Source organism: Myodes glareolus, chromosome 7, assembly GCF_982192425.1.
Source record: "Myodes glareolus chromosome 7, mMyoGla1.1, whole genome shotgun sequence".
Taxonomy (NCBI): domain Eukaryota; kingdom Metazoa; phylum Chordata; class Mammalia; order Rodentia; family Cricetidae; genus Myodes; species Myodes glareolus.
This window is the reverse complement of record NC_142032.1, coordinates 61,215,218-61,239,444: the sequence shown is the minus strand read 5'-3', so window position 1 is coordinate 61,239,444 and position 24,227 is coordinate 61,215,218. Positions and strand designations below refer to the sequence as shown.

General features: G+C 48.1%; 1 long non-coding RNA gene across 7 annotated transcripts in view; it reads right to left on the bottom strand.

Moving 5' to 3' along the window:
* Window positions 1–207: 207 nt before the first annotated feature.
* The window catches only part of LOC125415851 (uncharacterized), a 76,151-nt gene continuing 52,131 nt past the window's right edge, over window positions 208–24,227 (bottom strand). For 4 of the 7 annotated variants that reach the window (XR_015738401.1, XR_015003148.2, XR_015738402.1 and 1 more), the window contains 4 exons: window positions 15,738–15,832; window positions 15,349–15,483; window positions 14,096–14,252; window positions 208–10,850 (listed from right to left, as the gene is read on the bottom strand). This is a non-coding gene — a long non-coding RNA (uncharacterized LOC125415851). The remainder of the gene's footprint in view (window positions 10,851–14,095; window positions 14,253–15,348; window positions 15,484–15,737; window positions 15,833–24,227) is intronic. The other 3 variants (XR_015738397.1, XR_015738398.1, XR_015738399.1) reach the window with 3 other exon arrangements.

The window sequence follows — 24,227 nt, the reverse complement described above, 5'->3', positions numbered from 1 at the left end:
TTTTTGAGACAAGGTTTCTCTGTTGCTTTGGTGCCTGTCCTGGAACTAGCTCTTGAAGACCAGGCTGGTCTCGAACTCACAGAGATCCACCTGCCTCTGCCTCCCAAGTGCTGGGATTAAAGGCATGCATCACCACCACCAGGCCTGATCCTTACTTTATAATAAGAGCACCCTTGTTTCATAATAAGAGTACTGGAGACAGAGCAGTAAAGTCAGGGCAGTTTATTTTGAAACATGACGAGGCTGGGTGTCAGCATGGGATGCCGAGCACAATGACTGTGGCAGAGAATCATCTTTGTAAACCCCAACACATGACCCTTCATCCCTTCTTGGATGATCAGAAAGTACAATCTTATGTGTCATCTTGGACTTATCTTTCCTTCTGACACTTAATTTGTCTTTTTCTCAACAAAAGCCATGCACAGGTTCAGTGTTTTACATCGTGTTTGCTTTAAAGTTTATCGGATGTGTGACCTTGCAAGCATGGCTAGTTGTTAGTAGTTCTCTACCCTAAACCTTTAGTTCTGGGGGCAGAGGTAGCTAGAATAGCAGGCAACCATAAGAGTCCAGTGTTTTCTGTTCATTTGAAACTGAAGCTAAGGTATTATTTCTAATGGTGTATAGCTTTTTTAAATCTTATTTTACACGACTTCACACTTAAAGAGATTGGCTGGAGTGTCAGAGGAGATGCTAGAGTTTGAGCAGTAAAACTAGAGAGACTTTAAAAACTTGATTCATTTTCCATTGTGAGCTGGCCGTGAATGAGCCTTAGAGGCCTGTGGGGGAGTAACACTGTTTAACGGTGAAATGTCCCTCGTGGACTCATGGGTGGGAACACTTGGCCCCCAGTGGGTGCTGCTGTTTACGGAAGTTGTAGAACCTTTGAGATACAGGGACTAGTTGGAGGAAGTGGGTTTCTGGGGGGCAGATTTTCAGATTTAGGACTCGCTCCTTCTTTCTCTCTGCTGTGACAAGCCCCATCACACGGCACTGAAAGAGCTGACGGCTGTCCCTGCCATTGCTCCTTCCACACCGTGACAGACAGACTGTGACCCTGGAACTGCAGCGAGCTAGGAAACCCTTCCCCGCTGAAGCTGCTTCCGTGGGGTCCTTCGACACAGTAGCGAGAAAACCAGTGATTAGAGATGGAAAATTTCATCGGTGTGTTTTATTTTTAACTGTGTCCTTTGTAGGCTCAAGTATTTGAACACATGGTCTCCAGTTGGTGGCGCTGTCTGGGGGAGGTGTAGGAGGTGCATCTTTTCTAGGGGAAGTAGATCATTAAAGGTAGGCTTTGAGGGTTTACCCCGCTTCCAGTCCAAGCTCTGTTTCCTCTCTCTCTCTCTCTCTCTCTCTCTCTCTCTCTCTCTCTCTCTCTCCCTCTCCCTCTCCCTCTCTCTCTCTCTGTGTTTGAGATGTGATCTCTTAGCTTTCTTCCTCCTGCTGCCATGACTTTCCCACCATTATGGACATCTAACCCTGTAAACTAAGAACAAACCCTTCCTTAAGCCGCTATTAATTATGGCATTTTATCACAGCATCCAACGTTTTGTTCATCTGAATGTTTTTAAGGCATAAGAAACTAGGCAGGGTCTGGGAAGACGGTGGCTCTGCAGTTCAGAGCTCTGGCTGCTCTCGTAGAGGACTCAGGCTCAATCCCCAGAACCCACAAGACAGCTCGCATGCGTGTGTAACTCCAGTTCCAAGGGGTCTGATGCCCTCTTCAGGCCTCTAAGGGCACTTTACACATGTAGTAAACATGCAAACATATGGGCAAAATACTCATACACATAAAATAAAATAAGTACTTTTTTTAATAAACAAAGAACTGGATAAAAATAGCTACAGAGTTAGGTTAATAGCACATCTCAGAGCTAAATTATGTCATACTAACAATGAGGCCAGGAGGAAGTCACGGGACACACTATTCTTACGTTCTTTTTTTTCTTTCCCATTTTCATGTGTGTATGTGTGTGTGCTTGTATGTTTTTGCATATATGGATGCATGTGTGCATGAGTACACATGCACATGTGTGCACAAGCATGTGGAGGCCCAAGATTAAACAGGAATTAACCTCAACCTTACTCTCACCTCATCCACTGAGACAGGGTCTCTCAATCAAACCCAGACCTTGCTGATATGGCAAATCTAGCTAACTGCTTTGCTCTGGAGATTCTGTATCTGCTCTGTGGCTGGAATTATAGGCAGGCAGTCCACATAGAAGTGTGAACGAGAATGGACCCATAGGCTCATATATTTGAATATTTGGTTCACAGCTGGTGGAATTGTTTGGGAAAGGTTAAGAGATGTGCCCTTGCTAGAAGAGGTGTGTCACTGGGAGCAGGCTTTAAGGTTTCAAAAGCCCATGCTCTTCCCAGTTAGTTCTCTCCCTACATCTCTTTTCTCTATTTCTCTCTATTTCTCTCTATTTCTCTCTCTCTCTCTCTCTCTCTCTCTCTCTCTCTCTCTCTCTCTCTCTGACTCATGCTTTTGTGCAGACGTATCCTCTCAACTACTACTCCAGTGTATTGGCCTGCTGCTATGCTCCTTGCCGTGACGGTCATAAACTCTAACCCTCTGGAACTGTGAGTCCCTGAATTAAATGCTTTCTTTTATAAATTGTCCTGGTCATTGTTTTTTCTCCCCCATGGCAATAGAAAAGTAACTATGTTAGAAATTGGTACGAGGGAGTGACATATTGCTGTGACAGGTCTGACCATGCTAGGGTCTTTATTTTTATTTTTCGAGGAATATGGAAGACTTTGCGACTTTGGACTAGGAAAGTGACTCAACACTGTAAACTGAGATTAATGGGTCATTCAGAGGGGAACAAGTGTTGGGGAAGGCGTTTTGTCGTACCCAGCTGCCCAGACTCGAAATAAGTACACAGAAACTGTATTAATTAAACCACTGTTTGGCCTAGAAGTCAGACACTAGAGTTCTTACCTGTACCAATACTCAGACCAAAGGGGCGAGCCTGTTCTCAGACTGCCTCCTCAGACTGCATCCTCAGACTACATCCTCAGACTTAATTGCTTCAGACTGCTGCCTCAGACTGCATCTGAGCCCCTGTGTTCTCCTGTCTTATAATCCTCTCTCCGCCCAGCCACATTTCTTCCCATCTCCACCTCCCTGGTGCTGGGATTGAAGGTGTGAGCCATCACCCCTGACTCTGTTTCTCTTTGAGACTGGATCAATCTAGTGTAGCCCAAGGTGGCCTTCAACTCACAGAGCTCTGTCTGCCTCTGTCTCGTGAGTCTTAGGATTAAAGGTGTGAGCCACCACCACCAGGCCTCTAGTGGCTTAGCTTTGCACGTTGATCTTCAGGCAAGCTTTATTTGTTAAACACAAACAAAATATCACCACAGGATCAATACCCAAGGTTGACCTATGACCAACACAGACAGACTATAGATAGCATTCTTACACCTACACACATACTATAAAAATAAAAATTTCTAGTCAGATGCCACAATTTCCTTAAGGAACATAAGAAGAAAAAAGCAAATTAAATTCAATAATTCAATAGAAGTGAACAAACTAGAGATATGGGGCCATTGACAAGCCAAAAATTACACAGAGAGAAATGAGAAACCAAACACAGTCTTTGAGAAGGTAAATAAAATTGACAAAAGTCAGATTGATTAAGGGGAAAAAAAAGAAAAGAAAAGAGAATTCACTAACTACCAAGAGCAGGAGTGAACGAGAGAACTCGGGTCTTGCAGACAGCAGTAGACACACATCTAGGCAACAGAGGGCAACGTTGTGCCCTAAGAGCGTCAGCTTAGCTGGTGTAGGTTTATTTCTTGAAAGACACACACTAGCAAGTTTTACTTAGGAAGAAATAGTTAAGCATAATAGCCCCACATCTACTCAGGAGATTGAATTTGTGGCTGTGCTGATTAGTTTTTTTAAAAATGTTATTTATTTTTATTTTTATTTTTTATTGTCAGCCTGACACAAGCTAGAGTCTCCTGGGAAGAGGAAACCTCAGCTGAGAAAATGCCTCCATCAGACTGGCCTGTTGGCAAGTATGTAGGACACTTTTCTTCCTTTCTTCTTTCTTTATTTTTTCTTCCTTCCTTTCTTCTCTCCCTCCCTCCTTCCTTCCTTCTTTTTTTTTTTCTTGTTTGTCTTCTTTTGTTTTTTGAGATAGGGTTTCACTATATAGCTCTAGCTGTCCTGGAACTCACTATGCAGACCAGGCTAGCCTTGAACTCACAGAGATCTACCTGCCTCTGCTTCCCCAGTGCTGGGAATAAAGGTGTACACCACCACTTGCTGTCGGGCATGTCTTAATTAGTGATTTATGTGAGAGGGCCCAGCCCACGGTGTGAGGTGCCACCACCCCAAACAGGTGGTTCTCTATTGTATAAGAAAGCATGCTGAACCACAGGCAGCAGCCTTCCTCCATGGCCTCTGCCCCAGTTCCTGCTTCCAGGTTCCTACCTTGAGTTCTCCTCTGACATCTCTCCGTGATGAATTGTAAACTCTAAGATGAAATAAACCCTTTCCTCCCCAAGTTGCTTTTGGTCATGGTTTTTATCACAGCAGCATAAAGCAAGGGTAAAACTTTCCAACAAAGAAAACTCCGAGTCTGTGTGGCCCATGTCAGTGAATTCTACTAAATAGTTAAGGATGAAATGAAACCAACCTATACAAACTTATCCAGAAAACCTTGAAAAGGACGCAACCTTCCCAGCTCTCTTTATGAACCAGCGTTGTTCAGATGTCAAAACCAGATGGACCACAGTCTTTTGTGCCTCATGGATGTGGATGCAAGAATTCTAAAAGAAAATTCAGCCAATCCAAACCAACCTATACAGCAATGTTTGTCCTTGGAATGCAAAGTTGATTTAACATCTAAAAAAATGGACTTGACTGGGGCTGACAGACAGCTCAGCAGCTAAGAGCACTGGCTGCTCTTATAGAGGACCAGGGTTTGCTTCTCAGCATCCACATGGCGGCTCACCACCATCTGTAATTCCAGCCCCAGGAGATCCATTCCCTCTTTTGGCCACCAAGGGCATTGAACATACATGGTGCAAACACATATAGAGAGGCAAAACATTTATCAACATAAAATAAAATAAATAAGTTAAAGGAAAAAAAAAAGGAACTTGACCTCTAGAAACTTTCAGGTTCGTTGTACTGTGAATGGCATCTTGTCCAGGTTCCATCTTTCTAGGTGCCTCCATCACCTTCTGGAACTTGTGTCTCTGGTTGTTTATTTCTTTCAAAGGGTTGGTACAGCGGCTCTTTCCGAAGCAGGTATCTGTAGCCTGCCTTAGAGAAGTGTGCCTGAGCTTATTTTTATCCCAGCTGTATGTAAATACTGGTTACAGTCCATAAAATCCCATGCCTGGGCTAGGGAAGTGGTCAGTCAGCAAAATACTCACATAAACATGAGGACCTGAGTTTGATGCCCAGCACCAATGCAAAAGCCAGATATATAATCCCAGTGCTGGGAGGCCCAAACAGGAGGATCCCTGAGGCTGGCTGACCAGCCAGCCTAGCCTGATCAGTGAACTCCAGGTCCAGTGAGAGACCCAATTTAAAAAAAAAAAAAAAAAGAGGAAAGCCATTAAGGAGAAATCCACGGACCTCTAGCCTCCACATGCACAGAGGCGCTCTCTCTCTCTCTCTCTCTCTCTCTCTCTCTCTCTCTCACACACACACACACACACACACACACACACACACACTCACACAGTGTCCAAAGATATTTCTCTTTAGAGCTATAGAACTTACTTTTCTCACATTTAGCAGTGTGTGTGTGTGTGTGTACGTGTGTGTGTGTGTATACATGTGGAGACTGAATGTTGATGTTAGGTATCATCCTCAATCGCTCTTCCACTTTGTTATTTGAGGCAGGGTCTCTCTATGGAACCGGCGCTTACAGATAGAACTAGTCTTGCTTCCTTCCTTCCTCGGGTGAAATTGCTGGCGGCTACTGTGCCCATCCCGCAGCTCTGTGAGGTCTGGATGTCTCGGGCTTGCCAGGCAAGTGCTTTAACAGCTGAGCCAGCTCCATTTTCAAAAATTGCATTTTGAGCCAGGCACGGTGGCACATGCCTTTAATCTCAGCACTCTGAGAGGCAGAGGCAGGTGGACTTCTCTGAGTTCAAGGACAACCTGGTCTACAGAGTGAGTTTCTACATAGAGAAACCCTATCTCAAAAAAAAAAAAAGCCAAAAAAAATTATTTGTGTGTGTGCTGTGTGTGTGCACAAGCGCATGCATGCACAAACATATGTGTGCAGAGAGGACAGAGCACAGCTTTCAGGGCTCAATTTTCCTTTTCCACTTGGAGGTTTCAGGCGTTAACTCAGGCCATCAGGACTGGTAAGCCCTCTTACATGCTGACCCATCTCATAGGTCCTCTAAAATTACCATTTTCTGATAAAAAGGAAGCGTTCTTTAGAGTGAGGGCCATTCCACCACCAGGCATAAAGCACCCGAGATGACCATCTCATGTCAGAAAGCAAGTCAGCACTTGGAGGCGCTGGGCACTTGTCAACATGACACAGGAGCCAGCTTCAAGGGATAGCACCGCTTGCCACACTAGGGACACCTGAAATGTTAGAATCAGGGTAAATGGCTGTGACTATTTCAACAGTTGGCAGTGGGTCCATTTTAAAGGTCATTTATTATTCACTTTGCTGTGGGGAAGAAAAAAAACTGGGGTTTTTTGTTTTGTTTTGTTTTTGTTTGTTTTGCAGCAGAATGTCAACTGATAAACGTACAGGAAAGGCTGGGGTTAGAAGGCCATCTCTTAGCAACACCATAATAATGAAGTCGGCCCAAGTGGGTAACAAGGAGGTTTTAATGGGACAGTTAGGTGGCTTCAGCTTCCCTCTCACCGTGGGTGGGTTTACAAGGGAAAAGAGGGCACTATCCTGGAGAAAACTCCTGGGTACAACTTTTAGCCAGTGCTCAGTCAGTTCTGCCTGTGCTTCTTTTCTGACAGTGATGACAAGAGCAGGCCACACGTGCCGGTCCACTTCCAACACTTGAAAACAGGACGTGATCTCACCCAGGTGAAGCAAGAGTCTCCCTGCGGCATCAGCAGCAGGAAGCCAGTGAGGCCTGAAGCAACCAGGGACCTGAGCCGTTTCATTGAGCTGAGGGCTCCTGAGGTGGGAGATACCTGGGGGGGAAGGGAGGAGGAAGGAGTGGAAGAGGGGATGGAAGGGGAGGAGGAGAGGAGAGAGGGAGGGAGAACAGGGAGGAGGAGGAGGAGGGGGAGAAAAGGAGAGAAAAACAAACAAGGGAGGAGGAGAATGGGAAAAGGAGAGAGCAAAAGAAAGAGAGAGAAAGAAACAAAGAGAGAGAGAGAGAGAGAGAGAGAGAGAGAAGAGGGATGGAGACAAACAGATGAGGGAGAAAGGAGAGAGACAGAGATGGGGGAAGGAGGAGAAAAGAGCAGGGACAGAGGAGGGGAGAGAGTGAGAGAGGTAAGGGAAAGACAAAGACAGAGACAGCGTGTTCTGCAGGTCCCAGGGGAGGGCTTTGAGACACTGGCAGAATACTGGTCCCCACATGGATATGTGGTCTGGATACGGGTCACCATAAAACTGTTAACAGTTAAAATGGAGGGAGAGGCCTCAGAAGTCTCTCAAACCTTGACGTCAGATGAACCTTGACCTTCAGCAGCTCCACTAACTCAATGATCCGCAATAAGACTCTTTCATAGGAGGAATGGGTTGGGGTCCTGTGGCTTGGGTATGGCTTGAATCACCCCCAAGCTTCCTGTGTTAGAGGTTTGGTCTTCAGTGTGGCTCTGTCAGAGGTCCTGGGTCCTTTAAGAGTCAGTAGTAGTAGTAGCCTGGCAGCGGTGGCACATGCCTTTAATTCCAGCATTCAGGAGGCAGAGGCAGGTGAATCTCTGAGTTTGAGGCCAGCCTGGTTTACAAGAGCTAGTTCCAGGACAAGATCCAAAAGCTACAGAGATACCCTGCCTCGAAAAACTAAGGAAAAAAAAAAAGAGTCAGCAATAGTAAGTGAGAGACCAGGTTTCTGGAGGCAACATTCTAGGGAGAGATTAAATAGATGAAATAGTATGCAAGGGCCCCAGTTGGTTACCAAAGAGGACTGGTGCAAAAACAAACAAACAAAAAAAGCAAAAGCAAAAACAAAAACAACAAAAAAACTAAGATAAGCCAGATCAGGTAAAGTGCTTGTCCCACAAGCATGCAGACCTGAGTTCTGTATCTGATGGCCACATAGGAAACCAGGCACGGTGTTCTGTGCTTGTAATCCCAGAGCTGGGGAGACAGGTGGAGCCCTGGGGCTCGCTGGCCAGACAATCTGGTCTTATCTTCAACTTCTGGGTTGCAGTAAGGCACCCTGACTCAAAACACAAGGTGACTGGCTCCTGAGGAATGGCAGCAGAGACTGACCTCTGACCTCCACAGGCAATCGCACAAACAGGCACCTAACACACACCAACGTGTGCGTACTTGCTTACACACAACAAAGCAACTCTGACCCCTCCCCACTCTCTTACACCTACAGCCATGGTGACACCATCATCACGAGTTCATCACCAAAGCCAAGCTGAGACAGCTATCATGCTTTGAACCTATACAAATCTCTTTTCTTCACACTTTCCCCAGCTTCAGAAGTTTTGATATAGTGAGAAAAAAAATGGGTCAAGACAGGGTTTGACACTTGTCCTAGACAGAAGTGAACACAGGTGACTGCTACCCAGGGACTCATCTGCATTTGACACACCCTGTAATGGAATGTGCCCCATCCCCAGATTCCTTAGCTTGGACTTGCTCCCAATGTGTTCTGGCTTGAAGGTGATCTGAGTGTGTCCCCACAAGTCTGTGTTCTGGAAGTTGAGTCCCCAGAATGGCAGGGCTGAGGCCTTGCAGAGGTGGCTCTGTTCCTGGAGGCACCCACCTCAGAAGCATTAATGCCAGTCTCAATCTCGGCTTGCGTATGTGGTTGTGAAGGGAGGCAGCTTGTCCTGAGTCGTCCGGCATCCTATCTCACTGTGGGTGCTCTCCTGCATACCTGATGAGACACCGCCAGGACACACTGGTCATCCAGGGGTTGACTGAGCAAATAGGAGGCAGCCACTGAAATTCCAGTGGAAAACTGGAGACCCCTCGGCATTCCATGACATTTAAACCCACTGGAGCTGATTCTATCCTTAAAGGAGAGAGAAGAAGAAACGGAAAAGCAGCTGAAGGAAACCCTGTGTTTCTACAAGTGCAACAGTGATCTAAACGAACCCCTTTCGATTATAAAATACCCGCCCTTGGAATCTTGTTATAGCTTCAGGAAGCAGACCAAGATGAACTGTCTACATCCTTCATGTCTCTGTTGCATGCATGTGACTTTCATGCTTAGGCATCGTAACAAATGTGTCATGAGTCTCTCGGTCATTCTGTCTAGCCTCGGTTTTATTTCATAGACTAAAACAATGAAACCTTCAGAGGTCTCATCTGTCCATGGGGTGATTCTAAGATGAGAGTGGCCAGGTGAAGGAGGCAAGGCTAGGGGCTAACTTGTGGGCTATGCCTCTTATTCGATCAGGACCCTCTGCCTGCTGACATATGGAGTTTCTAGTTTGCCCTGCTCTCCCCAGCCATCATGGCTGCTGCTACACATTCCTTTGGTGAAAGGGTCAGCAATGACTACTACAAGGCCACTGGTGGGGCTTCGGGGTGGGGAGTAGTGACACTTCCTCCAACTACAGGCCCCTGTCATTGCCTCTGGCCATTCATCATCGTGTACATGCATGTACATCCACGTGCACATCAGCCACAGTGCAGTGCAAAACAAGGACAGTACAGTGCACACACATGGGCCCCACCTATCCACATGTATACACACATGTAAAAAGATGTGTGTGTGCCACACACACACACACACACACACACACCCTTCAAACACGCAGACAGGTTTGCAGTTATAAATATACATGTGCTTGGGCACATACACATGAAATCAGGCAGAAATGCATACATGTATAAAAGCACGCATATATTTATAAATTCCGACACACATACACATGCACATACACATGTGTGAAGTGCAGAAACGCTTACACATGTGTGCACATGACCATGAAGGCACGGATATATGAATGAACACACACCCACACCAACACAGTCTTTAGTATTTGGTTGGTTGCAGGCTTTTCTTCAGATCCCTGAGAGGCAGGATCTACAGTACTAATTGGGGGATAGAAACACAGTCTGGGCAAGCTCACCATGCTGGCTACTAATGCCAGCTCAAAATGGTCATACTAGCTGTTACACAGATAGATTAGGTGAGGGAGGGACGGACCAGTAAGTGTGGAAGAAGATTTCTGGGGGAAGGTGAGCAGAAATGATGGCCCACACAGGCAAGGGGGAAGGTGTGGAGCACAGAATATTCCAGACACTGCTCAGGGAAAGAAGTCTACCACAGAGACATGATGTAGGATCCCTCTCCTGAGGTCCCTGGAGACCTCCGATCCACAGAAGCAGAAAGTAGGGTGGAATGATGGGTGCTGAGGAGGGACAGAGAGTCCGTGTTTCGGGGGGGGAAGAGCTTCTGTTTGGGAAGATGCAAGCAGGAGGTGAACACCGCCAAGCTGTCATTTAGACAGTGCAGTGTTGTACACTTTACCACAGCGTGTGCAGGTTGTACACAGGCGTGTCTGTAGAGGCTGCTAGGGCTGGATTGGGTCTCTGCTGACCTCAGGCTTCTGCTGTAGTCTGCAGATGAGATGGGAGAGGATGAGGACGGGAAGGGAGCATGGGGAGCATGAGACTAGGGTCCATGGAGCTGGTATTGCTATCGAAGAAGCAAGGAGAGGAGAAAAGGCAGCTTGAGGATTTTCCTTATTTCTGCAAGAACAGAGCAAGAAGAAGAAAGAGAATGGTCACATTCTAGTAGCCAGAGCTGGGGACAGACGCCACCCAGGCACTTCATGGGGAGGAGTTAGGGCCAAGACAGAGAGCCCTGCTAGACTTGGGGGCCAGGAGCTCATGGAATATGTCATGACTGGGCACAGTGCACAGCGACCAGTCGGGGTTCCAGGGGATGAGAAGTGGGAAACAGGAGGTCCCCCATGATGCTGGGCTCCCAGGAAATCTGGATTAACCTGTGGCAGACAATTGCACAGCTCTGCCCTATGAATAGCACAGGAGGAGGCCAGTACCCAAGACTTCAGGGACGGGTTCTAGGTGGGCAGGCCAAGACAAATGTGAGACCTAAAGAAGATGGTCGCCCCTTCACCTCCACACCCAGGGCTGCCACTTTCAGCTCAGGGAAGGTGGTAAAAGGCAGACCCCATCTCCCCCGGCATCCACAGATACTTCTCTATGTAAAGAAAACACTTCATTGCATGTAATTGACATGGGATCTGATTCGCTCTTAGCAAACATAACAGCTCCGTCCTTTTCGGTAACTACACTAGACAATCACCATCATGTGATGTTAGGATATTCCCAGCACACAGGCCCCAATCTCCCTACCACCATTAGCACCGACTCCCCGCTTTATTCCCTCCCTAGCTTCAGGAAGCCACTTCCTTCTCTAAGGACCTGGCTCTTCTGGGTTTCTTACATAAACGGAACCCTTTGGTGAAACCTCTGGATAAAACAAAGCAAAGTTCCACTTTCACCTAACAGACAGCTGGGACTGCACAGCCAGGTGTGCATCCCCACCCCCACAGAGAGGGCAGGATGGTACCCATCCCCCTTCTGGCTGAGCTGCAGCTGGAACGGTAAATCCTGAGAGAGAAAGGTAGCATCTAGGAACTCATAAACACTAGGTGCAGCGGTCTAGAGGAGGGGAAGGAAGAGTCATTCATTCCGTCCTATTTGCTCACAGCAGAGGGAAGGATTCCATAGCCCTCACAGGCTCAAAGCTGCAACCGGTCACATGGTCTGAGTGGTATTTATAACCATCTTCCTGCATGTCTCTTTCCTTCAGCTTGTGCCTTGGCTGATTGTGGCCCTTTACCTGGTGGGTGACCTAAGCCTTCATTCCCGAAGGGTCTGGGCCCTCGGCGGTCCAGTGTGGATTGGGCAGTAGAATCTTTCCACTGATGTTAATCATTGGGACTAGAGCTGCAGGTCATCATCTATGTTCTAGACTTTCTGTTGTGGAACCACAGCCTGTCTCCCCTGGTCAGGGCAGCTGCACCAGTCCATAATCAATCAGCCCCTTGCAGCCTGGCGATTCTCTCATAAGAGTATCTCAAAGTGGACCTATGGCCACCCCAGCCTCCAGGGTACTGGGAGTTAGTGCAGCACCTACTAGCAGAGGTCTTGAACAAGAGGACCTGGACTAGTGGGCACAGGGAGACAAATGCTACTGGCAAAGGGCTAGGATATAACTTGGTAGCAAGGTGCTTGCCTGCTACGTGCAAAAGCCCTGGGTTCAATCTGCCAATCACCGGTGGACTTTCACTGGGGAACAAGAATATCATTGATGCGTTAACCTCTGTGTTTCCAGGACCGTGAGCAATGGCTACAGGAACATAGGTACATGGATCATCCGAGTTCAGAGGATATTGTTCCGGCTCCTCAGTGTCCTCAGACCAGGGAAGGGGAGCCTGTGAAGGATGGCGGTTCCCTGAGCTTGCACTCTCTGCTTTATGGCCCTGTCCAGAAGGAAGCCCTGTGATAAACAGCAGGGAGTCAAGCAGGCTGTGAAGGTACCTGGGTCAGAGGGCCAGTTCATACTCAGGTTTGCCTTGGTGCCAGTGGCAGCAGAGGGGTACCCCCATGATGGCAGTACTCCAACATCACCCCGCAGTGTGTCAGGTAGTGGACCTAGCAGAGGGATCTCAATGAATGGACACCCATGTACTGTTCCATACCATTCTCAAACCCTTTTGGGAATGACAGGGACATCCAAGGCTGGCTGGCGGTCACTGACTAGGTCCTCTCATCCACCATGGACCTCCATTCAGCCCAGGGGTTTTTTCTGTGGCCAACATCTATAGAGGGACATATGTCTCTTCACATCCTATGCTCTGCACCCCAGGAGACCCTGGGAGAGGTCCAGCCCTTTCCTCAACCTCCTGTTACCAACTTTTTTAAATGCTTGCCTTTCAATTTTTTCATCATCATAACTGATTGGCCACCGAATGGTGGAACCTACAAACTTTATCTCTCCTTCTAGGTCAAGTGTGACTTAGAAGTCACCGGAGTGACTGTGCCAGGCCTCGCCTGCTGGGATGTAGCCTTCCTCCCATTCCTGACAGGGGGCTGCAGGTCACCCTCTCACTTTGGGATTGGACTGACGAGCCATGCAAAGTTACTGGAAGCCGAGGCAAGACTTTTTCTTTCTCAGTGACTAGGTACCAGGAAATTACATATGAAGAACCGGTGCTGCTGGGAGGGGCTGCCAAAGAAGCAGGAACAAGACACTGGCATCATGGGAGCTCTTTATGGAACTCCCTGGAGCTTTAAAGTTTGCAATGGTCAACCTTGATTGTCAACCTAATGGGATTTAGAATCACCATGGAAACAAACCTTAGGGCATGTCTGTTGGAGATTTTCTAGATTGAGTTAGCTGAGGCGCCGAGGCTCACTCTAAATGTAGGCGGCACCATCTCATAGACTGGTTATCGGGATGGATAAAAAGCAAACAAGCTGAGCACCAGCATTCATCCCAATCTGCTTCGCAACTGTGTGTGCAGCCTTGCGAGCTGCCTCACGCTCCTGCCACAATGCCTTCCTCACCATGATGAACTGTCCCCTCAGACAGTGAGTCCAAATGAAACTTTTCTTCTTTTGGTGGCTTTTGTGAAATATTTTTTTCAGGAATGAGTGAAGTGGCTAACATAGAGTTGGTAGTTATCAGGTCTGCCCTGCACCCACTGCCTCCACTAAATGCTGAAACACATCTGTGTCCCCCAACCCATCAAATCACGGGATATTTCATAGCTCATTTATAAGGGACAGTTCAGGTCATGTGGCCAGTTGGTGTCACATGGCCACATGTTCTGTAAAGCCTAGGGGCAATTCAGGATCTGAGGAAGTATCCATGGAGGATGGTAGGGCTCAGCTCCATAGACCAAGGTGATGGGCTGTGAAGTCCCTGAAGGAGCCGGAACAGCCCCCACAGAACTTCCTACCTCCCGCAGGCACCTTGCACACCGTGACGCTGCTGCTCAGAGACACTCATACAGCTAAGAAAGTTGCACAGCATCCTGGGCCTGCTGCAGAGCCTCTTCTTGTCTGGGTGTCTTGGTTTTCCATTCCTGTGAAAGGACACCATGACCACGGCAACTCCTACAAAGAAAACATCTAATTGAAGGGACTCGCTTATAGTCTCAGAGCTCCGGGTCATTATCATCATGACAGGGAGCATGGTGGCATGTACACAGACTGTACTCCAGGATACTGGAGCTGAAAATGCTACATCTTGCAGCAACAGGAAGTTTACTGTGACACTGGGTGGTGTCCTGAGCATAGGAAACCTCAAAGCCCACCCCCACAGTGACACATGTCCTCTAACAAGGTCACCATACTCACACCAACAAAGACACACTTCTTAAGAGTGCCACTCCCTATGAGGTTATGGGGGCCAATTACAATTAAAACCACACTGGGCCTCATTGAAAAGTGGCATCCCTGTGGGTCACTTGATATCATGGATCCGATAACCGTAAAATCCAAAGAGAGCCACAAGGCCCTGTGCTGTATCTTACACAATAGAAAGTACCCTAAGCAGTTCTCCACTCAACCCAGGCCACTGCACCATAGCAATATCATCAAGGCAGAAGCCTCCCCCAAATCATGAGGGATTTGATCACCTGACCTTCAAAGACACATCACGTGGCCAAGTTATCTTTAGATATCATGAAAGTCAGCAATAAATGTCAACTTGATACAACCTAGAGTTATCACCTGGGAAGAGAGTCTCAGTGAGGGGCTGCCTACTTGGGACTGACCTGAGAGCGTGTCTGTGAGGGCCTGTCTCAATTAAGTTAATTATGGGAAGACCCGGCCCACCATGGGCAGCACCGTTCCCTATGATAGGGGCTTCTGAACTGTGTGATAGTAGAGACTAACAGCTAAAGAAATAAAACCAGGACAGGTGCCTACAACTTCCTACTCAGATGGTCCAGGAAGCACAGCTGTGTGTTCAGAGCAGCACAGCAGATGCCCATAGGAAGAGAAGTCAATTCGGATCCCCAGGGCTGGAATATGACAAGGTGTTCCAAGCCTCTGAGGTGGGACAGACTAGTGTGTTTCTTAGTCGCTGAAGACAGCAGGTTCCTGGTAAGTTTTATTAAGATGCACAAAGAAACCCAGTGCATTCACCAGCTCAAGAGTCAATAAGTTGGACTTTGTTAAAATTGAAAGCTTCTGTTGTATGAGTCACCTCAGCTGTTTCTATGACAAAATGCCTGACAGAAACATCTGGAAGAAGGAACCATTGTGTGGGCTCCCAGTTCATGGCGTCAGTGGGAGCAGCTCGTAGCTTCAGCGCAGAACACAGGATGGCTTGCTCACTTCTCTGTGGATCAGGAAACAGAGACAGGTTAGAAAGAGAGGCCATGCTATGATCCTCCATGTCCATCCCACGGTGTCCTACTGCCTCCAAGGAGGACGTACCTCCTGAAGCTGCAACCTTCCCAAAACAATGCCCCAGGTGGGAACTACGTGTTCAAATACATGGGCCTGTGGGAGGCATTTCACACCCAAACCATACATCTCCTTTGCAGAAACATTGCTAAAAGAAGGAAAGGAACTGGGTGTGATAACTTGTACCTGTGATCCCAGCATTTGGGAGATAGAGACAGGTGAAGTCCAAGGTCATCCCCAGCAAGTTAGTGAGCTCAAGGCCAGCCAGGGATACAGGAGACCTGTGTCAAACAGAGAGGGTCAGGGTTACAGAAAGCTGGTGAGATGGCTTAGAGAGGACACTCTGAGCAATCAGGAAGACCAGAGTTCAGATCCCAACATTCACATGGTAACTTGGGAATTCTGTATACACCTGTGACCCAGCTCTGAGGGGATCAGAGGCAGGAGGATCACTGGGGCTTCCTGGTTCCCAGACTAGCTGAGAAAACACAAACCACAGGTTCAGGGAGAGAGCCCCTGCTTCAAAGGAACAGCTGGAGAGCGATATACAAAGACACTTTATATCCTCTTCTGGCCTCTGCATGTAGGCATTGATGTGCGCGCGCGCACACACACACACACACACACACACACACACGTGTGCATATACTCACACAGACATATACACAAATAAGTAAATATTTTTAGAAGAGGAGGAGGAGGACAAAAAGAGAAGTCACAGACTGGGAAAATAATTCTGCAATTTTTTTTAAAGATTTATTTATTTTTATGTATGAGTGTTTTATGTGCATGTATATATGTGTACCACATGCATGCCTGGTGCCTATGGGGGCCAGAAAAGGGCATTGGATCCCCTGGAGTTAGAGCTACTGATGGTGTGAGCCACCAGATGGATGCTGGAAACTGAAGCTGGGTCCTCTGCACGAGAGGTAAGCGTTTTTAACCACTGATCCATCTGTCCAGCATCATCAAAGTATTTTATATGATAAAGGACCCCTAGTACAAATAAACAAAGAACTCTTAAATATCAATAATAAAAATTATTTAAAAGATGTAGATGCCTCACCAAAGGTGGGTGAGGTGGATGCCTTACTTGTGGGTGTCAGACAAGTAGATTTTCAACATCTCACAGAACTGGAGAACTGAAATTCAAACAATAAGGAAACATCACTGACTACGAGAATGGCCAAAGTCAGGAAAACTGACAATACCTGATACTGTGGGGACATCACATCACTGCTGGTGGGAATGCCACATGGCACAGTGCAGAAAGACAGAATGTCCGTGCTGCGGGGTAGGTGTGAAGTTCCTGACACTGGCCCACGTGGTAAGCACTTAGACCCCAGTGGATGGTGCTAATATAGAAGGTAGAAACCCTGGACCATGGGGCTCAGCTAAAGGAAGGAGGCCGTTAGGGGAATTCCTTTGAGAACATGACTCTTCACCAGGCCCCTCTTGTCTTTGCTTCCTGTCCATGATGAGATGAGCAACCTCCACCTGCACACACTCTTGTCACTCCAATGCCCCTGCCGCAGCCAGGAGACAGTGCGATGCCTCTGTCTCAGGTGCTGCAAGTACCAAGAAATGGTCCAGAAACACCCCCAAGTCCTAACTATTTCTCTTTCACCAAACAAAGGCACCAGGTGAGTGGCTGCAGGTCCTTTAGGAGGCTGGAAGAGAGCAGGATCCTTCCTCAGTCTGGGATGCTGAACTGGGTCTTGGTAGAGTCAGGCCTTGTGTGAGTGCTGCCGGGGGCGGGGCCTGAAGCTCCTCACTAGTGCTGTCAGCTGACTCCGGTGCCAGTCCTTCAGTTTTGGGGATGCCATGACCAACTGACCAGGCACAGGAATCTACAGGCCAGGCGACTCTAACCACTGCCCACCACAGACGCCACATTAGCAACAGGCCCAGGAGTTCCCAGGCATGTCCTGGCAAAGGTTCCTCTTGTCTGTCTTCCATAAAGGTCTCAGTTCTCCTAGCCCAGCACCCACCCTGACCAGCCACCCCTTGTACGTCTGCCTCATTACTGATTCTGGTGTTTGAAATGTTAGGATTTGGTGGAGCACAGTTGTATATGCCTGTCAACCCAGCACTTGGCAGGCAGAGGCAAAGGATAGTGTTCAAAACCAGCCTGAACTACGTATATGTTCCCAAGCCAGTCAAAACTGTATCTGAAGGCCCTGTGTCAAAAATGAAGTGAAATAAAACATCAGAAGTTTACATCACATTGACTTAAGACAGAAACAGTAGTTGGCTAATGTCACCATGAAAGCCCAGTATAAACAAGGACATTGACTGAGACAGGACTGCACTCTCTGTGTGCCTGTGGCCTCTAGGAGGCAGAGACAACCCTAGTAGGCTTCTTCCTACTTCTCAGTACTCAGAGTAACCTCTTAGGGAGACTTCAGCCTTCAGTGCCACAGCTAGGGTCAAGAGGGCCAAACCTTCACGGCCACAGCTGGGGTGATTACCTAAACTTGGTTTTGGCAATCTCTGTAAGCCCTGGTACGATAGAGCTGAGAGTCTCTGGGTCTCCCAGGGTCTTGACCCTTCTACTTCAGCCACATCTAGAACTTTGACTGTTCAACTCACTGCTGCCAACCAGAGCCAACTCATCGATATCTGATCTCTAATCCCAGAAACTGGGTATAAGAAGATACAAGACCGGTCAGGTGGGGTTGGGGAGTTACAGCCATCATGTTGGGACCCTACAACAGAGGAACAACATGACTTCAGTGGTCCAGTTGATGAGTTTCTGCCAGGTTTTCCAGTGCCACTGGAGCCTGGAGGAGGTCCAGGGGTCACCCCAATAACAGCCCTCCCAGGTACCCCGAGCACCGGCCCTTTCTCTTCATCACCATCACGGGTAACCCAGGTAAGACTGAAAGACTCTTCCTTGCACTAAAGAATGGGACAGCACGGCGTAGAGGAATGTGCTTCCTTAAAGGGACCCTGGAGCCTGGGAGGGGGGGGTCATGGACCTTGGACACCTCCCCTCAGGGAGGACAGCTGCAGCCTGCAGGGCAAGCTGGACCCCATTGATGAGGAGGGAGGGAGGACAGGGATGGGTGGAGCAGGGCTGGCCTTGGTGTCCAGTACTGGAGCAGGTGTGAGTGCAGACTAAATGGGATTAGAGGCCAAAAGCAAGAGACCCCTGGGCTCAGCTGTGGGTAGAAGGCAGCCCCTAACGTATCTCACTCTCACCGGAGTGGACAGTTTCAGAGTTGGGACAAAGGAAAAAATCAGGCCACTCCCAGGTTAGGCTCCCTAACAGTTTCCTCAGGTTTGGAGCCCCACTCTCCAGGAAGTGAGAAGGGCAGGAAGAGAACCAGGATGTGGGTGCCCCCATGCACCCAGGTAACAGACAAGCTGGCCTCCCAGAGTGGGAAGGGCTGTGTGTCACCCACCCTGCCCTACCAGGACCTCAGATGTCAGGTGCAGGCTGAGATGGTCCCACTCTGCTTGGCCCCAAGGAGTGGACAGGAGTTTCTTCTGTCACACCTCCCTCAAGGTGGTTCTTAAGAGGACAAAAGAGGAGATTACTTTCTGGCCCAGGTAATGGTCTTCAAGTTGCAGGAGCCTGCTTTTAAGCCAAAGTCCCCCATCCCACCAGGCTTCCCGGAGGCAACTGTTTAGGTAAACTGAGGCATTAGTGAAAGAAAGCTACACAGGAACAAATGAAGCGTCGGACAGATGAGCAATGGCTTGAGGGGAGGACAAGTGGGTGGTGGGTGCATGAATGGACACCAGCTGGCAAGTGTTGTCCTCTCCCCTCTGATGGAGAAGGAGCAGTGGGAAGGAAAGGTGTGGGGGGAGACCAAGAGGGCAGGGCTTAGTGACACAATCTGGGGGCCGACACAAACAGGCTTTGAAATGCAATCAACTTTGTAGAGTTGTCTGGGCTTATAGAAATGCTGGGGTTCTGCCAGAGCTCACAACCACCCTCTCACAGCCTCTACTGCCAGCTGGGAGGGCAGACCAGGAAAAAAAGAGCTGCATCCTTCCTATGCTGTCAGTATGTGGCACAGCTGTAACCTGGTGTGTGAGGGTGCCCCCCACACCAAGCACTTCTCCGGCATACGCTGGCTGGGTTCCCAATTCCATCTGACTCTGCATGGCCTGCCCAGAGAGAGCATCAGATCCCACAGGTGGGCCCCAGCCTACAAGACTGCACATCCTAAGCCCCTAAAGGTGGCATCACACTCCAGGCTGTGGCCTGTAAGTCGAGAGCTCCTGCAGGCCCCTCCTTGGTTCTGGGTCACTTGCTGGAGTAGCCCATAGAACTCAGGGGAGCGCTGCCTTACACCTGCCCACTACTTTATTATAAAGGCCACGATGAAGGGCGACCACAGCCACCAGACCAGAGGGCCTCAAAGTGAGGCAACTGGAAGGGGACGCCTCCCTGTCACCTTTAGGTCCACTGCCCTCTGGCACCTCCTGTGGTCAGCAGTGTGGATACTCCTACACTGCCCTTTACCTTTAACTGTGGCTTTAAGGTACAGTCGGGCTGATGCCATCATGGGACTCCAGGTGCTCCCCACTCCATGGAGGTTGGGGAAGGGGTGGGACTGAGATCCCCTAAACTCTCCGCCCTAGCTTGAACTTCCTGGTGTACAGCCTCACCTTAAGGCAACCTGGATGCCAGAACCACTAGCCAACCCACGAAGGTTGTTCCTGCCACACTGGAGATTCTAAAAGGTTTTAGGTGTGTCCAACTTCTAGACCTCATGACCAACACTGTCACCTACAAAGTTCATGTGTGGAATCCTCACGATCGAGTTTCAACTAAACCAAAAGCTCCTACAGGGCTGGAAAGATGGCTCAGTTAGCGAACCGATCAATGAACATTGAGGACCTGAATTTGATCCCAGCACTCATCTTAAAAGTTAGCTGAGGGGCTGGAGAGATGGCTCTGTGGTTAAGAGCACTGGAGCCTCTTCCCAAGGAACCAGGCTTGGTTCCCAGGGTGCTTATGAAGACACACAGCTGACTGTAACGCCAGTTCCGGAGGATCTGACGCCCTCTTCTGTCCTTTTCAGGTACTGCACCACATATGGCAGGCAAAATACCCAAACACACAAAATGAAAATAATCTAAAAGAAAAGAAAAAGAAGGTGGAGAATAACAAGGAAGACACTTAAAGTTGGCTTTTGGCCTTTGCATGTGTGTGAGTGCACACAAAAAATTGTGAAAAATAATGTTCTTAGTATACTCACAATTTTTATGTTCAGCCACACATAGGATAACTAGCCCTCCTCAGTCACATGCACACCACAGGACCACACGTTGGGCATCTGTAGGAACTTTGGACCAGGAAACCATATGTGTTTCACAGCAACATGTGACATTGGTGAGGGGCAGCTGTCACCCAGTATTGATGTATCCCTGTCAATTACCCATCTCCTGTGTCCCTGCCTGTCCTTCTCTGGCCCCAAGGATCATTCAGGATCCCACATGGCCTGCATTCTGCCTCCCAAGGCTCTTCTGGGCTACAGCAATGTCTCATTGTCTCTGCTGCAACCATGAGATCTGAGGTGGCTGTTCAGGTGTCCTGTGGATGGCCCTGAGCTGGGAAATGTCCCGTTTATTTTTTTTTCAGTGTTAGATGGGAGTCCTTGGTTATGGAAGAAGACAGCCCTCTCCTTACCTCCCATACAGGTCCCCACCATCCACATGACTTGTCCCTGGGTGTCATGGCTGGGCTGCCAGCAAGGCCTCCACTACACAGAGCCCCTCTCTCTTTTCAGGAAGAAAGAGATTCTGTCTGTGCCTGCTGAGATCTGCTCCACCTTCAAGAGAAGGCGGGTGGAGCCGTTGGATGGCTTTACTGGGATTCTTCTGGATGGGACATTTGCTCTCTTCTTCCTCACTCATTGCTATAGTTTATCATTTACCTTATTGGAATGGATTTACTATGGGGGTGGGGCGGTGCCACAGCACATGCATGGAGGTGCTGTCAGGGGACATTTCTTCTACTCTGTGGCACCTAGAACTGAGCTCAGGTTCTTAGAACGGCGCCAGGTGCTTGCTTTTTTTTTTAATATTGAAACCTAATACTATTCAAAATTTTCAGCTTTGGCTGTTGAATTTTTTAATTTAAAAATGATAGAACCATTTTTAGTCAACTAACTCACTAGATAAAGGAAGAAGCAACAAAGAGGAAGCAGTAAATAATATTCCAGCAATAAGTGCCCTGTTGTGGATGCATTTGGACACAGCGGGGGGTGGGGAAGAGAGAGAAATAAATAAATACTCACACAGGGTCATATACACAATACACAGAGAGATACACACAAATACAAGTAAACACACACACAAATACACAACATACATATACACATACATAAACAGAGACACACACACAAAAACAAACTATCCCACAACATATAAAACCACAGATATACATAAACATACATAACACATATACAAATGCACACACACATACATATATACACATAGATATACACAAGCACACACAGAAAACACATAAATGTACACACACATATAAACAAACGCACATGTTGACACACAAATACATACATAGACACACACACACAGCATCTTGGAGATCCGGGCAGCCAGCAATGGGCCTAGATGTATCCCTGAGCCATCTCTTTGAAGCCAAACATGCAGCTTTGGGCCTCTTCCTGACTTCAGAGGGCTAGTACTGCCCTCTACTGGGAGTGAGTCATACTGCAGGGTGCCCTGAGAGAGGCAGTAGGCAGGACAGCAGCTTCCTCTGACATACAACTTCCTCTTAGAGAGAGAGTCACAGCAGAAGGTGGGTACCCAAAGGGTATGTTGCCAGGTGGTTCTGCAACACATGGCTCCCTGGTTCTGCTGGTGGACTCAGAACTAGCAGAGGTTATGGTGTTGGGGGGACTGGCTTTGTCCCCACCACTTTGAGAAGAGAAAGTAAGGCCACCTGAGCAAAGCACCTGGCTCCGCTCTTTTCTCCTAGGCACCGAGGAATCGGGGAAAGGACTCTAGGTGGTTCCGGACCTATCTTGAGCCCTGGTGGCTGCCCGGCTCTCCCTCCTGTGCAGGTGGAGAGAGGTGTTGAGGAATGAGTCAAACTAGGTGGCGAGCAAACAGGAGACTCTGCTGCAGGTGGTTGGCACATTGGATGCTTAGGTCACCCCGAGGCTTTGCTCAAGCTGCACCTAGGCTGCTCTGCACCCCAGCCGGGCCCTGAACTCCACCTTGAGTGATGCCACCCCTCACCTACCTAACAGTCTCAGGACAGGGTCTCTGGAAGATGACAGCTACAGGGGAGTCATCCGAGGTTCTGGGAAGAGTCCCTTGGAAGAGGGAGAGAAGAGGCGACTGTAGCAATAGGCTCCCGTGTCAGTCTTCCTGAGTGGGTAGCCACTTGGCCATCTTCCCAGCACCAACACTGGTAGCCAGTACAGAGCCCTGTTCCACTGGCTTCTAGAAGGCCCAGGGGTCACTCCCTTAGTTACCTGTTTTTCCCACCAAGGTGCCCCCTGACCAGGAGGACCCTATATTACAGGATGGGAAAGGAGAGCCATGCAGTCCTTGCTGGAGTACCCAGAAGTCGCCTCAGGTGTTTACAAAGGCCCAGAATTAACCAGATTTTATGGGAGCCACTCATGTAATGACCAGGTACACCATGGCCTCAAAAGTCCACTTAGCATGGCCCACATGTATTTGAATTTGCAGTACTGTGCTATCCATGGCTGACATCATTCTGTGTTATTGTAGATGATGTTTTAACAAAGATTCCTGTGGGTGTGTATGAGGCACAGGCCCTCCTGTGAGGCCCTGATATTTGAAATAAGAAAACAGTTTTTCCCCTTTCAAAAAGTGACTGGTAGCCACTTCCTAAATGTAACCCCAGCAACACAGACACTGAGAGAAACAATTAATAAATGGGACCTCCTGAAACTGAGAAGCTTCTGTAAAGCAAAGGACACAGTCAACAAGACAAAACAACAGCCTACAGAATGGGAAAAGATCTTTACTAACCCCACATCAGACAGAGTGCTGATCTCCAAAATATACAAAGAACTCAAGAATCTTGACATAAACAGAACAAATAATCCAATAAAGAATGATGTACATAAACAGAAAACTCTCAATAGAGGAATCTCAGAGGGCGAAAGACACTTAAGGAAATGCCCAGCATCGTTAGCCATCAGAAAAATGCAAATCAAAACACTCTGAGATTCTATCTTATACCTGTCAGAATGGCCAAGATCAAAAACAATGATGACAGCATATGCTGAAGGGGATGTGGGGTAAGGGGAACACTCCTGCATTGCTGGTGATAGTGCAAAATTGTACATCCACTTTGGAAATCAGTATGGTGATTTCCCAGAAAATTAGGACACAATCTACCTCAAGACCCAGCAATACCGCTGTTGGGCATCTACCCAAAAGACGCCCAATCATACCACAAGGACACATGCTCAACTATGTTCACAGCGGACAGGTTGTAATTGCCAGAACATGGAAACAACCTAAACGCTCCTCAACTGAAGACCGGATAAAGAAAATGTGGTACATTTACACATGGAGTACTACACAGAAATAAAAAAATAATGACATCTTGAAATTTGCAGGCAAATGGATGGATCTAGAAAAATCCATATTGAGTGAGGTAACCCAGACCCAGGAAGATAAATATAGTATATATTTACTCATAAATGGCTT